The sequence below is a fragment of the Cupressus sempervirens genome, chromosome 5, assembly GCF_028749045.1.
Source record: "Cupressus sempervirens isolate cs-2001-9-10 chromosome 5, ASM2874904v1, whole genome shotgun sequence".
Taxonomy (NCBI): Eukaryota; Viridiplantae; Streptophyta; class Pinopsida; order Cupressales; family Cupressaceae; genus Cupressus; species Cupressus sempervirens.
In genome coordinates this window covers 250,363,025-250,388,699 of record NC_143122.1, presented here as the reverse complement: position 1 = coordinate 250,388,699, position 25,675 = coordinate 250,363,025, and positions in this window count along the sequence as shown.

The window sequence follows — 25,675 nt, the reverse complement described above, 5'->3', positions numbered from 1 at the left end:
AGTCTGTGTGTTACTCGATCACTTTTTTATTGGCTATATTTATTCATTTCAATATCTTTTTTCCCTAATGAATAAAGTTGTTTTGTTACATGTATTATGAGAAGATGCCCCTTGTAGTGATGCAAACCATGTTTTTAAGAATTCCATTTTTTCTTTTTTCCAAAAGCAAACTACACAATACCTTGTAATACATGTAATGTATAAAACTTGCAACCAAAAATGTATCTAAAAAATTCTACTATTTGCCATACAAGTAGAAAATACTTAAAATAAGATTTTGGAAATCTTCATATAAAATATTGTAATGTACAAAATAAAAATATTTATAATACAATATATTAAAGTTATCCATTTCAAAATATTATTATTTTCAATTTTTTTTTTACTAGAAAAAATAAGTTTTGAAGGAATCTTTTAACATGATATTTAATGGATCTCCCTTAACCTTTATGGGATTCATGGAGAAATCAACATTAAAAAGCCAATTGAAAAATATACTTTATAACATGGAACCCAAAACCATCACCCATTTTTGAGAGGCTTGTCAAATGGAAACAAGTATTCCGAAGAATTTTTTCAATAAATAACTGGTTGGATTCAAAGTAAATTTCATCATGGCTTTGAGAACTATAGGCATTGATCAAACTTAAATCATTATTAATAATTAATTTTTTTTAACAAATCAGGTATAAGATATTTTTAATATTTTAACTGTCAAATATGAATATTTATATTTTCATTTAGTTTATTTTCACTCTAAAATATTTAGTAATTTTTAAAAAATTATAATTAAATAACTCTAAATTATTTAGTTTTTTTAATTGTATCTTAATATATTTGAGTATTATCGGAAAAAAGAAACTAAAAAATTAAAAAGTTCAATTTTTTTGCATTAATGATAATATTAATATTTGATTTATTTTTTCTTTGGTTAAAATTTGGAAAAATTCAATAATTTCTTTTAATATAATCAATTTATATTTTAATTAAATTCTATTATAGAGAGACTTACCAAGACTTTTATAACTAAATATTTATTTATATTTTATTATATATAAATTATGAATTTTTTTTTTTTTTTTTGGAAAAAGGGGTAAAAATTTATTCAACCAAAGCCAAAATTATAGAAGGCCATAGGCCCAAAAGAACCAGACTCAGCCACAAGAACTATTAAATTCTATCATTTTAAGTCTCAATATACTCCATAGGGAATCCATCTCTTCTCGAAATATCCCAACCATCTCCTTTCTCCGATGCCCATTTTGCCAAGACATCAACCACTCCATTCCATCCCCTCAGAATATCACAGAAAGAGATCCAATCCAAAAAGTGACTCAAATAAAGAATTGCTTTAATGATAGAAGCTAGTTGCCAGTTAACATCATCCACCCTCTAGTTATTAATCATATCCACAATAATCTGAGAATTTGACTCACACACCATCTTCCTCCAACTCAAAGAGCATCCCCACTCAATAGCTATCTTAATGGCTAGGGCCTCCATCATGTTATTTGAATAAACACCTTTATAAACAAAGAATAGAAAGATAACATTACCATCTTTACCTCTTCCAATCCCCCCCACACCTACTTGACCAGGGTTCCCGCAAGAAGGTCCATCAGTGTTAATTTTAAGAATTTCCATCGTCGGCAATCTCCATCTCCCCACCCTACAAACCTTTCTCTTGAGTGGCTGAGATCTTAGACCACTTCTGCATCTCAATCCTTTGTCCACCAATCCCAAATTCTTGACTATACTATAGTCACCAAGGTCCATAGGTTCGGTCATATCACACTTGGCATAGATAGTTTCTTGGAGTCTTCTCAGAACCATCTACCACAATTTAGTGACTCCCAAACTAGAGTTACAAAAAATTCTGCCATTATGTTCCAGCCAAAGGTTCCACAAAATAAAAGTAGGCTCAACAACCCAAGCCACCTAGAGGAATGTTGTTTTCACTAAGGGTTTGCCAAGGCTATCCCAAAATTCAATAATTGACTCCACATGAATGCATCATGATACTACACCTCACAGAACATATGCAAAATTTCTCTAGTGGGAGGACATAAGAAGAATAAGTGAGCAACTCTCTCCCCATTCAACATACAAATGGTGTAGAGAGAAGGGCCTTCGAATCCTCTTCTCTGAAGATTATCCCAAGTAAGACATTTCTTTTGAGCCACCAACCATAAGAAAAAATTACACTTCGGCCAAGAGAATTTATTCCAAACCTTCTTCCACTAGGGAACTTCAATAATTCCACGACATTGATTATCTAGCCTAACATAACCTTGGGCTACATTGAAGTTGCCTTTGGGACATGGACCCCAAGCAAGGATATCCTTGTCCTTAGAGGAGCTGCACAACCTATCAGAGAGGATAATACCTAGAGTAGCCCAATTCTCCAAGGAACCCTCCATAGGCCACTCACTTGGATCCTTCCAGCAAGCCACATTCACCAATCCACACCTTTTAATAGTCTTGTAGTGAGCCACCTTGTTCCATCCTACAGCACTAAAAATTTGAGAAAGAGGTTGGAAATTGGGGTAACTAGTAAGAATGGGAGGATGGCCATCCCAAGAGTCCTACTTGAATAACACACTCAATCCCTCATTACATATCCAGAAAAGGCCTTCCTTGATAAGAGGAGCTCCCTTTTAAAGAGTATCCCAAATAAAGGAACCCTTCCCATCAAGAGCCAACCTAGGAATATTTGAATACTCCACTCCTAGAAAGTACTTCTGGGCCAGAATCTTAGCCCAATCTGGATCCTAATTATTGCACCACCTCCAATATAAATTAGTAGCTAAAACCTTGACACCAAGAGCCATACATTTAAGGCCTAGACTCCCAGAAAACTTTAGCAAGAAAACCATTTCCCAATTGGATAAGCTCCACTTGGAAGAGAGAAGATTGCCTGACCAAAGAAATTGTCAAGACAAAGCATCAAATTCTTTCATAACCCAAATAGGAGGAGCTTGCACAAGACATCTGTAAATGGGAAGAGCTTGAATAATAGTCTTGAGAATGATGACTCTCCCAATGGAGGAGAAACACCGATGAGTCCAATGGCTCACCCTACTACGAAGTTTGTCCAAAAGACCTTGCCAATATTCCTTCAGCTAAGTCCTCAAAGCTAAGGGGACTCCAAGATAAATGAAAGGAAGAGAGCCAATTTGAAACTTGAGAATCCTTGCAATCCTGAGCTAGATAGGTTGAGGAGTATTAAAGAAATAAATAGATAACTTACCTTCATTAATTTTCTACCCAAAAGCTTTCAAATAAATGTCTAGAATCATTCTAAAATTTCTTGCCTCATTTATAGTAGCCAAGCCCATTAGTCCAATATCATCCACAAATTGGAGGAATGTGTATGCTGGAATATTATTTTTCCACTTCCACCCATGGACAAGCCCCTACTCGGCTTGAAATTTTATACATCTTCCTAAGCCCTCTACCATAATAATAAAGAGATATGGAGAAAGAGGATCCATCTATTGAAGTCCTCATGAAGCAGAGAATAGCTCAATAGGTTCTCCATTAATAAGAACAAAAAAGGATGGAGAAGTCACACAACTAAGAATCCAATCAACCCATTTCATATCAAATCTGAAAGCTAGAAGCACATGACCCAAGAACTCCCAACTAACCCAGTCGTAGGATTTTGCTAAGTCCATCTTAATAAACATAGCCTTTTCCTTAGACGTGGCCATGGAATAGATAGCCTCTGAAGCAATAACCACCTCATACAAAATCTGTCTACCACCAACAAAGCCTCCCTATTCCTCGGATATTAAATTAGCCAAATAAGGCTTGAGCCTTTCAAAAATCAATTTGGTGATAATTTTGTAAGTGAAATTGCGTAAAGCAATAGGCCTAAACTAATCCAAACTATTAGCCATGTCAATCTTGGGAATGAGATCCAAGAAAGTAGCATTCAAAGACTTGAGCATTTGTTTGTTCGAATATGATTCCTAGACTACAAGATCAAATTTAATAATCTCCCAAAATTCTTGAAAACAATAAATGGGAAAACCATCCAGGCCTAGGGCTTTACCTTTCTTCATACCAAAAACCACCTTCTCCAGATCTTCAAGCAAAAAAGGCCTTAAAAGATTCCTATTCATATCTCTAGAAACAAGTTAGGGAATACAATTTAAAATAGTCATTGTCTCCACCATTGAATAAGGTTCCTCCTTAGAGCAGAGTTGGGAAAAGTGTCTAATGGCCTCCATAGAAATCACCTCTTTGGAAGAGAGTTGATCTCTAGAAGCAGAAACAAGAGAAGAGATAGAATTACTAGACCTACGAGCTTTAACCATGTTATGAAAGAAAGTAGTGTTTTTGTCTCCCTCATGTAGCCAATCCACACAAGACTTTTGCTTCCAAAATATTTTCTCCCAAAGCTTCCATTCCTCAACCATCCTTGGAGTTAAGGCCTCTACAAAGCTTAAATCTAGAGTCATTCATTAGTCCTAGATCTAGTGAGTAACATTGTCTAGTCTAACCTAGGTCATCCACAATTGGTCTTGAAGATTCCCAAAGCATTGTTTGTTCCATTTGTTAAGCCTGAATTTCACATGTGAAGCCTCTTCTCAAAGGAGAACATGGAGGTGCCATGAGGAGGTCTGCCCTCATGCCACCAAGCTATCGTAAGATCTTGTAGAGAGGGATCCCTCAACCACATCAGCTAAAACTTGAAAGAGAGATTTTTAGAAGCCTTAAAAGGAGTGACAGAAAGCTTAATAGGCTAGTGGTTAGAGGCCCACCAATCAAGAAGCTCTAATCTTGTAGACCATCTGATATCCATCAAAAAACAAGAAACTAGGAACCTATCTAGCCTTTTTGAAATGGCCTCTTTCCTGCTCCTTCTATTATTCCAAGTGAATGTACCAGACCTAGGTTTAACATCAACGAGGTTTAAAGAACCAATATTATTACTAAGCATGCTTGAAGAATGGCCCAATCAAGCAATCTTGCCTCTCTTTTCCTCTAAACTAGTAACAACATTAAAGTTTCCCGCCACACTCCAAGGGAGGAAAGGATCTAAAGAGCGAACATAGGTGATATGTGACAACAAAAGTGATTTACTAGCCAATTTATTAGGATAATAAATATTGGAGAACATGCACCTTTCTCTCATCTCAAAGTGAGAAGCCATCAAAGAGATAAAGAACGTACTCAAAATCCACCATAGAAGAGTCACCTTCCTAGGATTCTAGAAATAGGTGAGTCCACCTGAGCTACCTTGAGCACCCACACCCTACCAACTACCATGGGGCCACAACTTTGGCCTGCAACTATCCAAATCATCAACTATAAGCTTAGTTTCATGAATGAACACAATATTTGGAGAATGAGAATCTATCAATCTACCAACAACCTTTTTTCTAAGGATGTTGTTCAACCCCTTCACATTCCAAGATAGAATAATCATTTGGAATATTGCGAGAAGTGAGATTCAATGGGCTTCACAAACCCTATCTCAACTAAAGTCTCTCCCATCATCTTAACCTTCTCTTGATTAGTATTCCTTCCACTCTTAGCAAATTTCTTTGAGGGCCATTTTTTAAAGGGCTTTTGCTGTAAGCCTAAAGAAGGTGTAGCTTTAATACCTTCTGTGATGTCAAGCATCCCTTTCTGGCTACGGATCATAGAAGCAATGATATTTGGGGTGCCCCTAGGCTATGACCCTCCAGGAGCTTCACAAATTTTCTCCTAGTCCAAAGCATCCAAAGAAACTGGTTGACCTTGTTCCTCTTTTAGAACCTGGGCAAGACTGCTTACCTCCCCTGCTTGGGGTCCCTGAAGAGAACCATCTCTAGAGGGCATCTCAACTAGTATGCCTCCCTCTTATACCAAATTATCTAGAATGTTAAACCTATTGAAAGTGCCATCATTTTGTCTATTCATCCAGGTTCTCTTCTTCACTTTTAATTTATTGCGTAGCTTATCTAGGGTAAAAGCCTCCTTGTCTATAGACCCTTCTGGAATAGGGGCCTTACCCTTATCATCCTTTGTGGCTGGTTCATGGCCCTAAGGTTTTGGCCTTGCCTATTATGCTCCTAATAACTTGGCTAGTAAATCACTTATGGAAAATAAGATTGGTTGATTGGTTGAGAAAATTTATGCTCCTAATAATTTGGCTAGTAAATCACTCTCTGTATTTAGTCCGGTCCATTGGTTGAAAAAATTTATTTTGGGGACACATACATTGTAAGTGCCCATACTCATGGCATATCCTATATCTAGAATGTAAATTCTCATAGTCCAACTGTTGAATCCATGAGGTAGGCCCACACAAATTTTCATAGAATCAGGTAGCAGATTATTAAGATCAACCCTACTAATTTTCCAAGCAAAAGCAAGATTGAATGAAGAATATCATCTCTCCAAAATTCCAAAGGAAGTCGTGGAAGACAAACCCATACTGGGACCAAAGATGGAATTTTCTTAGCATAATTAAACCCGATGTGTCAGGGTTTGATAAAAAGCCCAACCTAGTTAAAGAAATATGGGCCATTTTCAAACATCTTATTCCTATCTGTCATATTTGAAAAAATAACCATAAAATAGTTGTTGGCCGGAAAAAGAATCTCTGTATCCGCTTTAGGATTCCAAATCTGATGTGCGCACGATTCCAACATAGGAAGAGAAAGACGGAGACCCAAAAACTTACAGATGAGTGAATGCTTGCCCCAATATTCTACATCCTCTGAAATCTGCTCTCATTGAATAACCAATACTGGTCAATCATCAGATCGCTACAAACACCCATTCATCTTCTTAATACGAAAAAAACCTTTTGACGATGAAGTGTTCACCCCGGATGGGAGACTATCATTCTGGCCCTTAGCCCCTATCCACAATGGTAAGGAGAACTCAGCCATCTCCAAATCAATGGACAAAGGCTGAGAACCAGAGTCACCGATTACCCCATATCAATAACCACCGAAGACTCTATCCCCAATCTGAGAACAACTTACCTTCAGGCACCAGCCAAAACCAAGCACAAAGCTGAAATAGAAAAAAGAGGCCGTAGACTCCAAAAAAACCCCAGCCGACCCTAAATCCATGCTTCAACAGAACCCCCAAATCCCCCCAAAATACCCCCACACCACCGAAAAACACCCCCTGTTAATTATTGTTAGTTGGACAACTGTTATTTCTGACCCAGAAATAGCAGCACTATTTATGGGTAGGTTGGACAGCTGTTCGTCCTTATCTATGAATAGCGGTTGTATATATGGGTGGTTTGGACAACTATTTGTCCACTTGCCAAAAATTAGTAAATGGTTATTATTTACTAATTTTAGTGATTCCTTTTGGACACTTTGCAGCCAATTCTATTATTGGCTATCGAGTTGTCTTAATCTCAGCCGTTGGTTAGATTTAATCTTGGTCGTTGGTTTACCAATAGGAGTAGTATAGAAAGGGGTCATTGGGTCATTTGGATGTGAAGCTTTGGAAGAAACGTTGGCAGTGTTAGAAAACAGTCTTGCAGTGTTAGCAAGGGCACAGTGTTAGCGCAGGGATAACAGTGAGGAATATCAGTGGGAGAAATTAGGAGGTTGTCAGAGTTCTGCCAGTGAGAGGCAAGGAATTTTGTATCTCTTGATTTGCTGAAGTTTAATATAATTCCTCATTTTGTAGAACTGGTTTTCCCTTAGGGTTTTTTCTCGGGACAATTTGTCCGAAAATATTGTGTTCATTGTGTTGCACATTTCTTTTCGTATTTTAAGTGAAGTTGCAGTTGTGTTATTTTTCAATATTAGCTGGAAATTTGTTTTCAGCAGTTTAATAATCATTTACGATAGGAGATTAATAATCAGTGATTGCAATAGTTTGATTTTTCTGTAATGATCCCATCTTTTGGCCTTCACGTTCTTTTAGTAGTTGACCAAGTGTGTGTGTGTGTTTTAGCCTTGTTCTACATGGTCCCGAAGGCTAACGAAGGGTTTAATGGGATCCTGGAGTGTTTTGGCCTAGTCATTTCCAGTTTGGACCAAAACGAAGTTGATTTACTCAGTTTCAGGCATACTTACTATTTTTTAGTAAGTCGGCAGGACATAGTGCAGGTCAATTTTGGTGATTGGATTCGATACTCTTCGGTGAGAGCTTTCCGATGAGCTACCACTCACATTATTCGGAGTCCGATTGCTAATACATTTTAATGCCTGAAGTTTTGTTAAACTAACATCTAATTTAATTGTAAAATATTAAAGTGTTACTTTAATATTTATTTTATGGTGATGTGTACCCAAAGAAGACATAAGGGGTATTTTAATATATGTTTTATATATTACACATCTTTTATCCCACATTGCCCATATGAGTTGAGCGGACCGTTGGAAATAGAATAAAAGGAAGCATTTGTGACTTCATTAGACAGGTTGAATATGAGAAGAAATTGGTGTGTGAGTTGCAGCTTTGTTCTTGGCATTTGAGGACGTCTATCCTCTCTTGTAACATTCTAGACGTCATTCCCTTGGGGTTTGGCCTTTGGAATTCTTTCTTATTGGCTTCATTATCAGGTAGTTTAGTTGCATTTCCGGCTACAGGCAGATTTGATATTTTGCTCATATCTTCTTCACTACTTGTCTGACGCTTATGCCGCTTGGAGGGAATGGTATTATGAAGGTAGTGGACTAATGGGAGGACAAAGTATTGTAGCAGCAAGTTCATAAGCATGGGCTGGAGTATTATGACAATATTGCTGAAAGTAATTAGTGAGTTGATAAATCCGCCATGTATTTGGTTTTATGAATTCTGAAAATAACATTTTATTAGCAGCAGTTCATTTCAACTTTGCATATTATTGTAGTTTCTTTCTTGTTTATGTTGTATGATACCAATTCCATGCACGAAACACAACAAACAAATAAACATTTGATTTTCGGAGTTATAAGGGGTTTTAAGAAGTTGAATGCAAACTGTTTGACATAATTCTTTTTAGCAATTTGGTTTAGTTTTTGGGACATCCAGGGGTGCCCATTACATTTTCACATGGTATCAGAGCATTATTAAGGGTAGAAGAGTTTTTCCCTAGGAAAGAAATTTTGATCTCTTTAGATTTATTATTGCTTTAAACCCTTGAGATGGCTTCGGCTAGTTTCAGAGATCAGGACAGATTGGATGGTGCCTCAAATTTTGGTGTCTGGAAGGCCAAAATTTCTTTATTGTTGGAAGAGAATGGTATCAAGGATTATGCTACCAGTGGTGTACCTATACCAACGGATGCAACACAACTTGCAGCATATAGGAAGGACGATGCCAAAGTGAGGAGGATTATCCTTGATGGTGTCAAGGATCATATTGTTCCACATATCTTGGAGCTAGATACAACAAAGAAGATGTGGGACGCCATTCTAAATCTGTACCAGAATGCTACCACCAATAGGAAGTTGATTCTCAGAGAGAAGCTAAAGAATACTTGGATGAATCAGGGAGAAGACGTCACAAGTTACATCACAAGGCTCAGACTTGTCAAGGACGAGTTATCAGCTATTGGAGATAGCCCTAGTGATGATGAGCTAGTGAGAATAGCCCTAAATGGGTTTACTAAATAATGGAGTGTCTTTGTTCAAGTTGTCAGTGGATGAGATACTTTACCGAGTTGGGATCGACTATGGACTAATTTCACTCAGGAGGAGTTTAGACTAAGTCTTGTCAATGGGACCAACAAGAGTCAGAAAAATGAGCTGGAACAAGAGAACATTGCCCTAGCGGGTAAAGGGAAAGCAAAGAAGGGATCTAGCAAAAGATCAAATTCACAAAGTGAAAAGAAGAAGAAGGACCTTTCTAAAGTCAAGTTCTCTGGATGTCACGAGTTTGGCCACTATGTTAGTGATTGCCCAGAGAGGAAAAAAGGTAAGAAGCAAGTGGCAGCTTCAGCAAGTGTAGAAGAACTCTCTAGCAGAATGGAACATGAGTTCGCACTCATAGCTTGTATGGTTAGCTCAACCTCACAGTGTGTTTGGTATATAGATAGTGGGGCATCATTTCATATGATAGGAGTTATAGAGTACTTCTCCAGTTACAAGGAGGAGGACACCAACATCCAGATTTCTATGGGAAACTTGTCCAAACTCAACCCTGTTGGGAAAGGGACTGTTCAGTTTCAGAGGGAGAATGAAAAGATAATTCCTCTTCATGATGTGTTATATGTGCCAGGCTTAGGTATGAATTTGATTTCTATATCTGTTCTTCAGGATAGGGGGTATAATGTACTCTTTAGAGGGACACATGTGTTGATTAAGCACAAGGATTGGAAATCACCCATAACTATTAGAGTTAGGAGTGGTCACCTTTATAGATTGCAGTTTGATACTCCTAAGGCACTTATGAGCAACAATAATCCTAGAGATCTTGGAGAGCTATGGCATAGGAGGATGGGCCATATTCATCATGGAGCACTTATATTGCTTCGTGAGATCGTGACAGGTGTTCTAGAGGTGAAAGCATCTTTTCCAAGGAGTGACACCAGATCTAAGGGTGTTCTTGATCTAGTACATTCAGATGTTTGTGAACCAATGTCGACGAAATCTCTTAGAGGATATGAGTACTATGTTACTTTTATTGACAATTTCTCTAGAAAGACCTGGATATACTTCTTGAAGACTAAGGATGAGGTTTTTAGTCGATTCCAAGAGTTCAAGGCTCTTGTGGAGAACTCGACAGGAAAGAAGATAAAGGTTCTTTGATCAGACAATGGAGGCGATTACAAAGGAAATGTCTTCCAGGAGTTCTGCACCAGAGAAGGAATCAAGAGAGAATGGATCGTTCCTTACAATCCATAGCAGAATGGAGTTGCTGAGAGGAAGAACCATTCTATATTGGAGGTAGCAAGAGCTATGCTACATGACTAGGACATGCCTCGTTACTTATGGGCAGAGGCGTGTAATACAATAGCCTACATTCAGAATAGAGTTCCACACAAGGTGCTAGGGAAGATGACACAAGAGGAGGCTTTCACAGGGAAGAAGCCAGATGTTAGTCACTTCAGGATATTCAGGAGTTTGGCATATTGTCATATTCCTGGAGATACAGGTACAAAGCTAGATCAGACTGCAGAGAGGGGGTACTTTGTTAGGTATAGTGAGACCTCAAAGGCATATAGGATTTTCATTCTGGGGACTAAAAGAATTATTGTTAGACGAGATGTCAAGTTCATGGAGGACAAGGTATTTAGGAGATCCAGAGATTTGCCAGCAGATGATCAGAGTGAGCAGCCAACAGAAGCTCCAAGACCAAGTCAAGGGCATCAAAGCTCAAGTACAGTTACCAGTGTGAGTGTAGACTCAGTTAGTGAAGATTCACAAAGTATGGAGGAACAAGTGCAATAGGAAATGCATCTGGAAGACTTAGAGGTTGACATTTCATCCTCTACAGTTGGCAGCAGGAACCATGTTGTTCCAGATACACAAAGGGATACTCAGGATTTTGTGGGAGCTCCTAGGAAGAGTACTAGACAACGAAGACAACTAGCCAAGTTCAATGACTATGTGGCATTAGTTAGTCAGTTGGTAGATAGTGAGCCTTCTAGCTATCAGGAAGCTGCAAAACATCAGGTATGGCGAGATGCTATCGTTGAGGAATATTCTTCAATAATGCAGAATGATGTGTGGGAGGTAGTACCTAGACCAACAGATGGGGCTGTAGTTGGATCACGCTGGATCTATAAGATAAAGCACGGTGCAGATGGTAGCATCTAGAAATACAAGGCTAGGTTTGTGGAAAAGGGGTTCTCTCAGAAGGAGGGAATAAACTATGAGGAGACATTTGCTCCAGTTGCCAAGTATACTTCTATACGAGTTGTAATCTCACTTGCAGCATAGATCGGATGGAAAATCTATCAAATGGATGTCAAGACAGCATTCCTCAATGGTGAGTTGAAGGAGGAGGTATACATAGAACAACCAGAAGGCTTTGTAGCACACAGCAAAGAGACCCACGTGTGCAGATTGAAGAAAGCATTGTACGGACTCAAGCAGGCTCCTAGAGCGTGGTATGAGCACATTGATACATACTTGTAGAAAATGGGCTTTGTGAAGAGTGAAGCAGATGCTAACCTCTACTACTTGATGGTTAGGGGTGAGATTCTCATTCTTGTTCTTTATGTGGACGACCTATTTCTTACAGGTTCACTAGATCTCATAGTGGATTGCAAGAGGAACCTTGCAGAAGAGTTTGAGATGAAGGATTTAGGACTTATGCACTACTTTCTAGGCATGGAAGTGTGGCAGACAGATGGGGAGATTTTCCTTGGTCAAGGGAAATATTGCATTAAAATCTTGAAGAAATTTGGGATGGAGGATTGGAAAGCCATGTCTACACCCATGATCACAAATTGGAGGAAGGTAGATACATCTAAGGAGAAAGATGTACTTGGTCAACACTAGACCAGATATAGCATTTGCAGTTAACTCTCTTAGTCAGTTCATGGTTGAACCAAAGAGAATGCATTGGATAACAGCTAAGCATGTGCTACGTTACTTGCATGGTACAGTTGAGTATGGGATCAGATATGTTCGAGGTGAAGGTATCAGGTTGATAGGCTATACTGATGCAGATTGGGCAGGAAGTACAACGGACAAAAGGAGCACTTCAGGATGTTGTTTCAGGTTGGGATCAGGAGTTGTATCTTGGTTCAGCAGGCAGCAGAAGTCTGTGGCTCTAAGTTCAGCAGAAGCAGAATACATAGCAGCTAGCATGGCGACATGTGAAGCTATATGGCTTCGGAAGTAGTTAGTAGCCTTGTTTGGTCAGAAGGTTGAGACTACTGTGATACATTGTGACAATCAGAGTTGCATCAAGTTGTCTGAGAATCCAGTGTTTCATGATAGGTCTAAACATATAGATATCAGATATCACTTCATCAGAGATTGTGTATAAAGGGGAGTTGTTCGACTACAATACATACTTATAGATGAGCAGGTAGCAGACATTCTGACGAAGGCTTTGGGAAAGGCCAAATTTATCTTCTTCAGAGATAAGATGGGTGTCATGTAGAACAGCTTCCTCACTAAGAGGGAGTGTTAATTATTGTTAGTTGGACAGCTATTAATTCTGACCCGAAAATAGCAGCACTATTTATGGGTAGCCTGGACAGCTATTCGTCCTTATCTATGAATAGCGGTTGTATTTATGGGTGGTTTGGACAACTGTTTGTCCACTTGCCAACAATTAGTAAATGGTTATTATTTACTAATTTTAGTGATTCCTTTTGGACACTTTGCAACCAATTAAAACTATTATTGGCTGTCGAGTTGTCTTAATCTCAGCCGTTGGTTAGATTTAATCTCGGTCATTGGTTTACCAACAGGAGTAGTATAGAAAGGGGTCATTGGGTCATTTGGATGTGAAGCTTTGGGAGAAACGTTTGCAGTGTTAGCAAACAGTCTTGCAGTGTTAGCAAGGACGCGATATTAGCATAGGGATAGCAGTGAGGAATATCAGCGGGAGAAATTAGGAGGTTGTCGGAGTTCTTCTAGTGAGAGGCAAGGAATTTTGTATCTCTTGATTTGCTGAAGTTTAATATAATTCCTCATCTGTAGAACTGGTTTTCCTTTAGGAGTTTTTCCAGGGACAATTTGTCCGAAAATATTCTGTTCATTGTGTTGCGCATTTCTTTCCGTATTTTAAGTGAAGTTGCAGTTGTGTTATTTTTTAATATTAGCTAGGAATTTGTTTTCAGCAGTTTAATAATCGTTTACGATAAGAGATTAATAATCAGTGACTGCAATAGTTTGATTTTTCACACCCCCGACCTCCCTCACAGCAAACAAAACCCCAGTGGCAGCAAGGAAGGCACGATCCCGGGTGATCAGCAGCAGCGGAGAAGAGCCGGCATCAGGCGCAACCCCTAGCCGCACTAGTCACGGCCGTCGGGAGCCATCGCAAGCGTCAGAGCCAATCCCTATCTTCATAAATTACCAAAACTTTTATTCCAAATATTTAAAACAAATATTTAGTTTTAAAATATTATTTAAAAAAAAATTTGTTAACATCTAAGACAAACCTATAAATATTTGTATGTAATAAATAAGTTAATACTTACGGCAAAATATCTGCTCATAAACATAAAAATGTCTTGTTGTTCAAGATAATACAAATATTCTAGTTTCGGTGTGGATATCAGAAAATATAGGAAGTAATTCAGTTGTTCAATAACTACCCTGCTCAATAAATATGGATTTTGCATCTTTAGATACTGCACACGAAACTAATTAAATACATCTTGAATCGATGAGACATGCACTACCAAAGGTAGCTTATCTTTTCTTCTTTATGTGCATAGAGCTTTATTACTTTTTGTTTTTTATCAGTGAGCTTGATTACTTAATATATCTGTATATTCATATTTCACAGTGTTGCTTGTGCTGGAAACTAGTGAAGAAATTCGTTGATTTCTATTTGGATTACAAGCAAGACAGACTTTTCTATTTTAACGCTAATTAATATTTTTTTTTTTCAAACAATGCCAATGCTGATGACTAGTGATCTTATCTGATTAATTGTTTCATATCCTCTACCAAATAGTCTGGTTAATATGTTAAATTTGCTTTTTTCTAAGGATGTTAATAATTTTTTTATCATACTATAATGAATTCAACATCATCTTTCCAAATATGGAATAACTAGCATCAAACTTCTAACTATTATAAATAAATGAGCTTCTGTTATCACAAAAATCTTTATACGGTTTAATCCGAATGGGTCTGTAGAAAATCTACATTAGAAACAAATTACTTGACAAGACGGAAATATGTAATGTGTTGCAAGCAATATAGTAAGAGCCAAAATTTATAATAACTGAAATAAAATAAACTGATAAATAATTTATATATTCAAGAAATTTTAAAACTAAAGATAACAATTGATTTTTACTTTATATATATTTACAAATGAGATATTATTAAATGTAATATGTGTTTATGTTTATTAATTAATAGTAATTATGACATCATATTTGATAAGAACTTTTCAAAAAAATTAAAATAAAAATATTTATATTATTTTATTAAATATATTCATATTGTAAATTTTAATTTATTTAAAAAAATATGTTTACAAATTATATAAAATATTTAATAATAATAATGTTTCACTATAATTATTATTTGATTCCTAAAATTACTTTATTATATTTATTTTAAATATTTGTAATATTAAAAAAAAACTTATCATTTTCTTATATATTTTATTTACTTTTATTCTATTTTATATTGAATAACTAGAAAGTACAACAAAGTGATTAAGATGTTAATTACTATGTTGCTTTGCAACCTTGTTTAATTTAATTATAGATATAGAATTATAGTCATTATATTATATTAAAATATTTAATATAATACATAAATATTTAATTATATATTGAAAATCATATATATATTTCAATTTTAAAGATAATATTATTTAAGTCCATATATTAATAGATAATAATAAATTATAAATAAAATATCTCTCTCTCACACATTTTCAAGGTAAACTTTTTATTAAATAGTAATTATAAATATATAAATATTTGTGTGTGTGTGTGTGTGTGTGTGTGTGTGTGTGTTTATATACATATATGTATCTATCTATGTATATATGTGTCTATATATAGATAGATAGATAGATATACATACATATATATAAATATATATTTATATATATCTATGTATGTATCTATACATATATGTATATACTAGCTTATATATATTTTTATATATAAAAAAGCTGAGAGTTATCCTTCTTGAGGCGCCTATTGCACTTAGTTAGATTATGAAAATAGGTGCCTCGAGAAGGATAACTCTCGGCTTTTTTATATATATAAAAATATATATAAGCTAGTAGCAGACGTGGCGCACAAATAATAATGTTATTTGTTTAAATATATTATATTTATTTTTCTATTATTATTTTTTATTTTTAAAAATATTATTTTAATATATTAAGGTTATTTAATTATTAGAAGTAATAAATTTAATTATTAATAAATATTAAAATAAAATTTGGCATAATGCATTTGAATAATTAATTTTGAATGACTTGATAAAATGTTAATTTTTTAAAGGGTCAGTATCAATTATATATTTTTATACATTTTATTATTAGTTTTGATGATTGTGCATAGATAATATGGCATCTAACATATGAATAAGAGCATAAATTTTATACATAATATGCATATCAATGTCAGCAATTTCATAAATATTATTATTAGTGTTGATGATTATGCATAGAAAATGTAACATCAAATATCGTAAGTCTACCTTTAAAAATCATTTGTAGAGTGTAATTAATTTATTTATTTTGTTGTTCACAAAATTCACATAGATGAAATAGTGAAAGTAACTTATTCATGTTGTTGTTCATAAAACTTACATAGATGAAATAGGAAATATAAGCCCAAGTAGAAGTATTCAGATGAAGTATAGGAAATATGAGAAGAAACTAAAAGAAGAACATTTCTCCATAATGATGTAGTTGCATCACATATTCCTCAGTGATAAGGATGGTGTTGCGACCTTTATTAGAGCAATGATCATGGTAGACTTCTTTCATCATTTCTGGAAATGCATCTATTTTTGTAGATGTGTCACGCATAACTTTGGCAACATCTGCGATTTCCATTATTTCTAGTTCATCAACAGTATCAATTGACAATGCAATGTTCTCCAAAGCTTTGATTATATGTGAGCACGATTCTCGGATTATTTGTTTACATTTATCTAAATTAGTCTCAAAGAAATTATTTGAGGTTATGCAAGTAGTAGGACTCATAACAATGATATTTGACTCTCCAATAGAAGAATCCATAGCTCAAATTATATGCTACAAAATTTTAAACAAATATTAATAAAAAATATATAAAACCATTATAAGATATAATCAAATATAGAACACACAAATTAAATCTAGTACTTATACTTAAATATAGACCAAATGAAGTCAATACAAATAAAGTTTAGTTCACTAATTTTAAAATTATGAAAAAAAATCAAATTAATATTGGATGATAATTAGAATAAGTAAATTATATTCATTGATTTTTTTCCTTCAAATTATATAATGAATCTTTTATTTAATAGTTTAAATAAAGAAAAGTTATCCATAATATTGTCATCAAATATTAAGAGACATTGAAGCAAAAGTAAATATAATTTGTAAACATAAAGTGATATCAATGAATGAATCAGTACAATAATTACTTAAAACATAGGTACAATTAGTTAAGATATAATTATCACTTAATACATCATTACAATTAATTAAGATCTATAAAAATAAAATATCATGAAAAAAAGATAGGATTTCTCAAAATAGAATAAATTAAAATGAAGAAAGTTATTTTTATCATTTATCATTGTATAATAGAGACATTTTTAAAACATGGAATATAGTAGGAAGTGTTACAAACAAAATACTAATGTGTTCAAAATGATTTTTATAGACACAACATTTAAGAATAACATATCACACCAACTATCTTCAAGGCACTTAAGTCTATTTTCTTCATCCTTGCGCTTGGAAATTTGTCTACCCTTTTTCATTTTCTCATAATTATCATATGTGAAAGGAGGCATTATTCTCAAATACTAGAGAGATTTTACACGTCAAACTACCACAAATGTCAGTCCTACTCTTTCTCTTGGTCCTATATCAGTTGTTGCTTTAGGAAGAGTCAATCCTTGATATTTGTGAATAGTCAATGCTCATGCCAACCTCAATGGCAGTTGAAGTGTTCTACCCTTCTGTATTGGTGGTATTGGAATTATCTTTGGATTATGATCTTCAAATGGTAACCCTGAATAACCATCAAACTCAACCATCACATATGTTGGAGGCTCAAGTGGAGCACTGCCTTACTTGTAGACAATTTTTTGAATGTATCCAAGAGCCCCATTTACAAGACCAGCCTCTATCCATACATTTGAAGTTAGCATGACCCTTGAATCCTTACATATTAGCAACTCTAGATCAAGCTCATCATTTGAACAGTCATCTATTGTATTAATAGTACTTTCTTTTGATGCAACACAACATGCAACAGGATGCTCTAATGAATGTAGCATTTTTTTATTATGAGCATGAATATTTTCATTTGTTGAGAATAAATGAACATCATTATCAAATTCAAAATTTTTTGCAACATCTATGTTGATAGGGGTCCTTGACATTAGCAACCTCCAATCATCAATATGTGGGTTTGCATCTCTTAGATTCGTCAAAAGTTGTCAAAATCTTTGTTGGTCAATATCTTCCCCATCTTGTCTAAATATCTTATTTTATGTGACAACAGTCTTGAATTCTTGCCATAGCAACTTTGCACGCTTATTACTACCATATGCTGCTCTATCATTGACAGGAGGCAACTCGCCCAAATCTCTAACCAATATTATAGATACACCTGAAATACAATTGACAAAAATAATTATTTTAAAAACTATGTATTAATTCATAAATTTGATTCAAATATAGTATATTTCACACATGAGTTAGCTATTCATGATGCAAAAATAGAATCTTTACCTCCAAAGATTATATGTGGAGATTGTGGGAATGCTTGGCGCAATCATGAATCTATATTTTCCAAAATGTTTTGACCAATGACGCTCATTTCATCAATCAAAATATATTTTATATGTGAAATTTTTTCTTGAAAACTTGTGAGTCTTGCTCCTTCCAGTTGAGAAAAATTTCTTATTAGTATCTTCAATTTTGAATGAATTGTAGAAGGTCCTATATTGAATGTTGCAACTCCTGTTGGTGCAAGTAATAGAAGTGGAGAATGGGAGGGCATTGCAGCATTTTGAAGAGATTGACTAATGGCACCAATTAGATATGATTTTCCTGTTCCTGATGTTCCTTGAATTATCAAAAACAATGGTTCTACATTTTGATTTCTATGGTAGTGTGTCATGATTATGTTGACTGCCTTTTTTTGTTTCTCACCAAGGGTCATGTAGTTTATGCATTGAGTAATTTCATCATAGATAAGGCACCCATGATTCTTCATGTTACTTATGAAATTGATTGCTCTGGAAGTGTACTCTTCTCTTTGATAATCAACAAACCAATTTGTTTGTCTATCAACATCTCTTCTCCCCAAAATGTCTATTTTTGAGCAATGTATATTTTGAGCCTGGTGCAACCTAGATATAATCTCCCATTCATGTTCTATAGTATTTCTATGAACATCTTCATTGTCTTTAGTTTCAGAATCATTTGGGTTTTCAACATTTTTTGCAGACATTATACGTTGAACATGCCAAGGGTTGTAAGTGAATGTCTCCCAACTTTGGATGATAGAGGTATTATCATGACCAATATCTCATTCAATATCATGAAATGGCTTGTAGAGAAGTAACTCTGATAAACAAAACTCAATCCATTTACCTGACTCACGTGAAGGGATAGATACAAACCTAGGGAATACTCTGACAATCACATCTTTTTCGCTAGGCTCCCATTTGTTGTTTCTTTTTCTCTTAGGATTATATATCCATGATCTAGCTGCATCAATTAATGTAACACCTTCTATACATAATTGCCTTTTTTTATACTATATAATTAGTTGATCTAAAATCTATCTACTACTCTTCAACATGATGATGATAGTTCATAGAATGCAACACTTATATATAGATTTAAAATCTTACAAGATCAAATCTAAAAACAACGTTGAACCCATCTACTACTACATTTTTTATTCTTGTTAAAATATTTTGAATATTAATTAAACTAAATCATAATTTTATACTAATATATTTCTCGAGAACAAATTATTTATTTAAATAAATAAAAAAAATTTAAAAACATATAATTATAAAAAATTGCAAACAATTACCATTATTAATCCACATAGTAAATAAATCTAAACAAATTAAAAGGTTTTCTAATATCAATAATTTGAGAGCATATATGAATTTTAACAATATAACATCAAAAATAGTATAATCTAAAATTTTATATATTAAAAATGATCTATCTATTAAAAATATTACTACTCATTAATAAAAATTAAAAAATAAAACATATAATTATAAAAAATTGCAAACAATTACCATTATTAATGTTATTTTAAAATAGCTTTGTAATGTTATTTTAATAATAGATAGAGGAATATAATCATTGATTCAAATAATCTAATGAAAAAGTCAGATTAATTAATACTATAATATCTAAATTCTAAAACTCTAATGTTTTGAATGAAGAGAAAGAAATAGAAAGAAATCTGTAATTGAGTAGAATTTCTAATATAACAAAGTTTCTAACAAAATTTAAGGAAACTATGCAGATTTTAAAATAGGAAAAAACTACACAATAAAAGTTTCTAAAATGGAAGAAATACAAATTTGCAATGTTTCTAATTGAGAAGAATTTCTATTCTATCAAAGTTTCTAAGAAAAATTAAGGAAGTTATAGAGCTTTGAAAATAAGAAAAAATAACACAATAAAAGTTTCAAAAATAGAAGAAATCAAAACACATAAACATACATACTCAGAATAATGATCCTATTGCTCAATCCAATGTTGAATAAAAATCAGAATATTGATCCTATTACTCAATCCAATGTTGAATAGAAATCAAAATATCGATCTTGTCATTCAATACAATGTTGAATAAAAAATAAAATAGGCTCTTGTCATATATAATGTTGATGTGTGATGGTTCAACTTCAAAGAATTGAAAACATGCAACGCGTAAAAATGGAGCATAAGGCAAGATGTTTCGTTTTCTTGTCATAACAGATTATTGGCTTTCTTCTTGCTCGAGTGAATGACGAAGAAATATATTTAGAAATGTATGAATGTGTCTTCACACTATCAGCAATAAACTATTATTTGATGATGATCCGACTTGACCTGACATTTGCAATTACCTAACGTTTGTAATTATGGACTCGCAGGATGCATGTTTAGTGTTTGGAAATATCGAAGCATTCAAACAAAAAATATAGTGTGGTTAATGAGGGAATGGGAAGCGTCAGTGTTAAGCATTGCTGGTCAAGTCCGAATGGAATTTCAATAAAGGACATGGTATAACTGTTCAACTACCTATCAAATTTATTTTAAATGTTAGATTGTTTACAATGAAACGTGCTCCCATTGTAGAAGCCTCTCGGCTTAATAAACACACACACATAGACACACACACATCCCTCTTTTCTTCACGTACATGTTTGAATGATTTAATAGACTAAAAAAGTTGAGATCTACACCATATTAAAGTGTCCCCCCTTTTCCCATAAATAGATATTTGCATTTAGTTGTTTCGTAATTTTTTCAATATCATGCTATAGATCATATTTCATACTATGTTATGAGAGTATTGTTTAATTGAAGCACTTACATTGATAACATCTTAGGTTAGTTCATATAAACACCCCTTCCAACTCCACCCCCACCCCTTCTAACTCTTCCACCATCTCCACGACCATGTACACCTCCACCTCCACCTAGTCTAGAGTAATTGAGGGAATATATGATGATAAATATTGTAGCAATTATTCAAGACATTGGTACCATTAGACATGATTCTGATCCCCCTTGTTTACTACTTCTTCTTTCTAATACCACACAAGATATTATATATTTAACACAAACATTAGACAATGAGATAGATATTGTTTTACACATGGAGGGATTTCATGGCTGCAAATTGTTCTCAAGACCTATCATATAAAAATTTCCATGAATTAAAAATTATAAAATCTGATTTGAAAAGTTATTTTATGAACCTAGGATGAGTGAGACCATAAATGAGAATAAACCATCCATGTCTATTAGATGGTGTCAACACCCAAGAATATATATGCATGTTTGGGAGGCGTGTTGAATGGTATTTGACCATATACCACATGCTAAGAATGTGGTGCCCATGTACTTTCTCAACAACTTATAGGTTGGATTTGCATTAGTCAAAAAGCTAATTATTTTTATATGCAATCTTTCCAAGAGATAGCAATAGGTATTGCATAGGACGAAGAAGTGGCCAATTTGAGTGATAGAGTTAAAAATTATGAGTAAGTTGAGCCCCTTGTTCTTCTTTTTGCACAATTTATTCTTTGACCTACCTATTATCAATAAGTGTCCTATGCTCTAAGTTCATCAAGTTTCCTTTCACATTATTTGTTAGAGAAGTTTGTGCAAGAAAGGGTTATTCCATGCATAACACTAGTTTGCATGAGTTGCAAGGATATTTATAGGGGACTATGGAGTGATCCTCTTAGTATTGTCATTTCTACTAGGGATATGCTAACATTGATAATGGTGGAAATGATGTGGTCTTCTTTGTGTGGATGATAATCATCACAGAGAGGTAAATTGAAATATCATTAAACTTGTAATTTTTAAAATGTCACATATATACCCATATGGACCATAACATGTTGATTTTTTGTTAAAAAAAGGATATATGACATTATGTCTTCGAGGGGTCATTATCATATTACCTTAAAACATAGAGATGTTAGTTTCCTATACATAGTATACAATTTGATATTGATACATTAGGTAAAATTTAAAATAAACTAGAACAAAATTTTAATTTATTAATTTGGAAATGATATTTTTGTACAATTTTTTTGGGTGTCTCATGTAATATTGAGATTGATAGTTCTTCATATTGTGGTCAATTAATCACTAAGGCTTAGCCTCACACAACCATTGTATACTTTTCATTAATTAAAATTGAATTTTTTACATTCTTTACTACTCTGTGTAAAATTCTAGTTCATTCCTACCTATTGTAACTATACGACTTTGTATCATTTGATGATGCATCACATCTACATCCCAACCAATTGATGACTTTGGCTATGTGTTAGATGCTATGTGCCTTAATAAATTTATAGTCTTTATATATTTTTGAATTTATATATAAACACATTTTTTTCATGTTAACACCACAATGAGTCTTTGTGCAACAATGAAATTGAGACAAATTTAGCCATTGACATCATCATTTTAGCTCTAGATAAAAAATTAATTTTGTAGCATCTACTGTGTATATTTCTTTTATAAGGATTAACACAATTTAATAATATTTTTTTTATAGAGGACTTGACTATAGCCACTTACATTTTTAAGAAGAGTGCACCTTCTCATCTAACTAATGGAATTATTAACCATGATCAAAATGTAAAATTTTAAATCTTCACTATTTAGTTGGTTTAAGTCATTTGAATTAAACAAATATAGTATTTTAATATTGTCTTTTAATAATATACATGAGTAAAGATAAAACTTGTATTGTAGACACACAAGATGTTTCACCTGAAGAGAAGACCCAACACGATGATACATCTTAGGAGTAGACCTGTCAAGATGATGGATCTTATGAACATCTTCAAGTAGAGTGAAGAGGATTGTAGATCAACTGAATGGGAGATTTTTTATTATTTATAACACATTTTACACCATGAGTTATTTTTACATGTTTATATAATTACATAAAGATGATAGAACTTGTTAATTTATTATATGATGGACTTTGTATGATGAAACTTGTTTTTATTGAGAACTTGTTATCATCTTATTTTGATTTTCAAAACAATAATACAACTCATTATGTGATTGTTACAAACTACAATTGGATAAATTGTTATGTTGTCATTGATGTCAAACCTATTGGTAAGACAAAGTGTTACACCTAATGGAGAGATATTTACAAACAATGTAGAGTGCCATATCATTTGATTAATGAAGAGGATTTGAAAAGAAGAGATCATGAGATGACCTAGTAAAAGGTTGACTTGAGATGTAATAAGTATCATGGAAACACAATGAGCACTTGATAAGTTATTCCTCAAGATAAGATAATGTGTTTTTCAATCAGTATATGAGGTGAGTAAGATAGTTTGATGAAGCTAAGAGTTGAACAAAGTCAAAAGGATAAGCTTAATCAAGTACCAATATTGCACTATCAATGAAGGTACTGAAGCAGAAGATTAAGGAACTTATGTATAAGCAAAAGAAAAAAATTCATGCTAACTATTAGTTATTACCAAAAAAGTGTATAAAGGAATTTAGTAGTGACCAAGTGTAGAAATGTCCAACTGAGCATGTTCATGCCAAGTGAAAAGTATAGTAACTGATGAGCTATAGAGTAATTAGCAAGATGAAAAACATAGTGATTGCTGAGTGACAAAAAAAGTTATAGTTTGAGAAAGATTTTATTTTCAGGCCAACATAGATGAAATTTTGAATTAGTCAAAGTGTGTGGAAAATAAGGATTGATGAGATGACATATTTAATACAAAAGGAGAGTTTTTAACATGAGCAAAGGAAAGGATTTGATCATAAGTTTCTAGAAGAAGGAGAAAAAGGATTCAAGAATTAAATGAATTTGACCTAACCCTAACATCCACGGTGATGTTTAAGTGAACAGTATCAAAATTACCTATTGAAGGAGGTATAAGGAATGAATTTTTAAAGGTTGGTTCATTATTTATTGGTGATCTTAAGGAGAAGTTGTGAAGAGGAGAACAATAGAGGTGAAGAGTGAAGAATTTTAGAGGAATGATTTCTTGAGGAGATGACAAGAAAATAAGTGATGGAGATGTCAATGAGGGCCAGTCAATGAACAAACATACGAGCGAATGGAAATATAAATTTGAAAAGTAGGTTTTACTTTATAGATAAAACCTATCGTTACATTCTAACCATTGTATCGGTCTAAATTCCTTTAATCAAGGTTGACCTAAAAGTCATTTTGTAAATCCTTTAATCAAGGTGACATTCTAATGAAATTTTCTACTATCCTCTAACAAGGCCACTCCTAATAGTGTTATTAAATCCTTTAATAAGGTCACATTTAAAAGCATGTTGTATTACCTTTAATAGGGTTGTCTCTTAACCAAGCTCACTTATGAAGAGTGAAAAATTGGAAACATGTGACTTGGTGGTTTTTTGTAAATTGGGTTTCTATGTTAAATCTTGGTGTGAAAGTGTTACTTTCAAGTGTGGATGTTATTGTTTTACATGCTTTATTTTTTAATGTAAAAACAAAAATGTGTGTCACCTTTTATAAAGAAAAATGACCCCAGAATGAAAACTATTCAAGTTTAATTTCATAAAAAAGGTGTTTGTATTTAGATATTGAAGATGATTTAAATTGGTGAAATGTTTGAAATTTGATAAATTTTATTACTATAATTTTTTTGAGTAATAATTTAATTATTTTGTAAAATTTTGAAGTCATTTTTTTGAATCACAAAAAATATAGGATGTGTTATTTTCATATATGAAATTAATTGTTTTGCATGCTATCTTTTATCATTGTTTATTTCATGGCAATAAACAGATATAGAGATAGTGAGTTAAGTAAATGAATGAAATTTTAAATTGGTGATGATATGCTATAGAGATAAAGTGTGTGTTTAAGATTGATTAATCCATTTGAAGTGATTAAAAGTTGACTTGGTGCATTTGGACCTGAGGATAATTGATTCACTCCTACCCTCTCTCAGTTACTCTAAAAATATATAACATTGATTATATACCATAATTTTATATGATGTAATTATATCATGGACTTGTTATAATATATTTATGATGGATTATTCTACAACATGTGTTATTTTTGTTATTTGTAGACCTTTTATTATATTTTATGTTTTTTAAATAGCGGTTTGAATCTAAAAATATTTTTGTATGATCTAGATTATTGTATAGGACATCA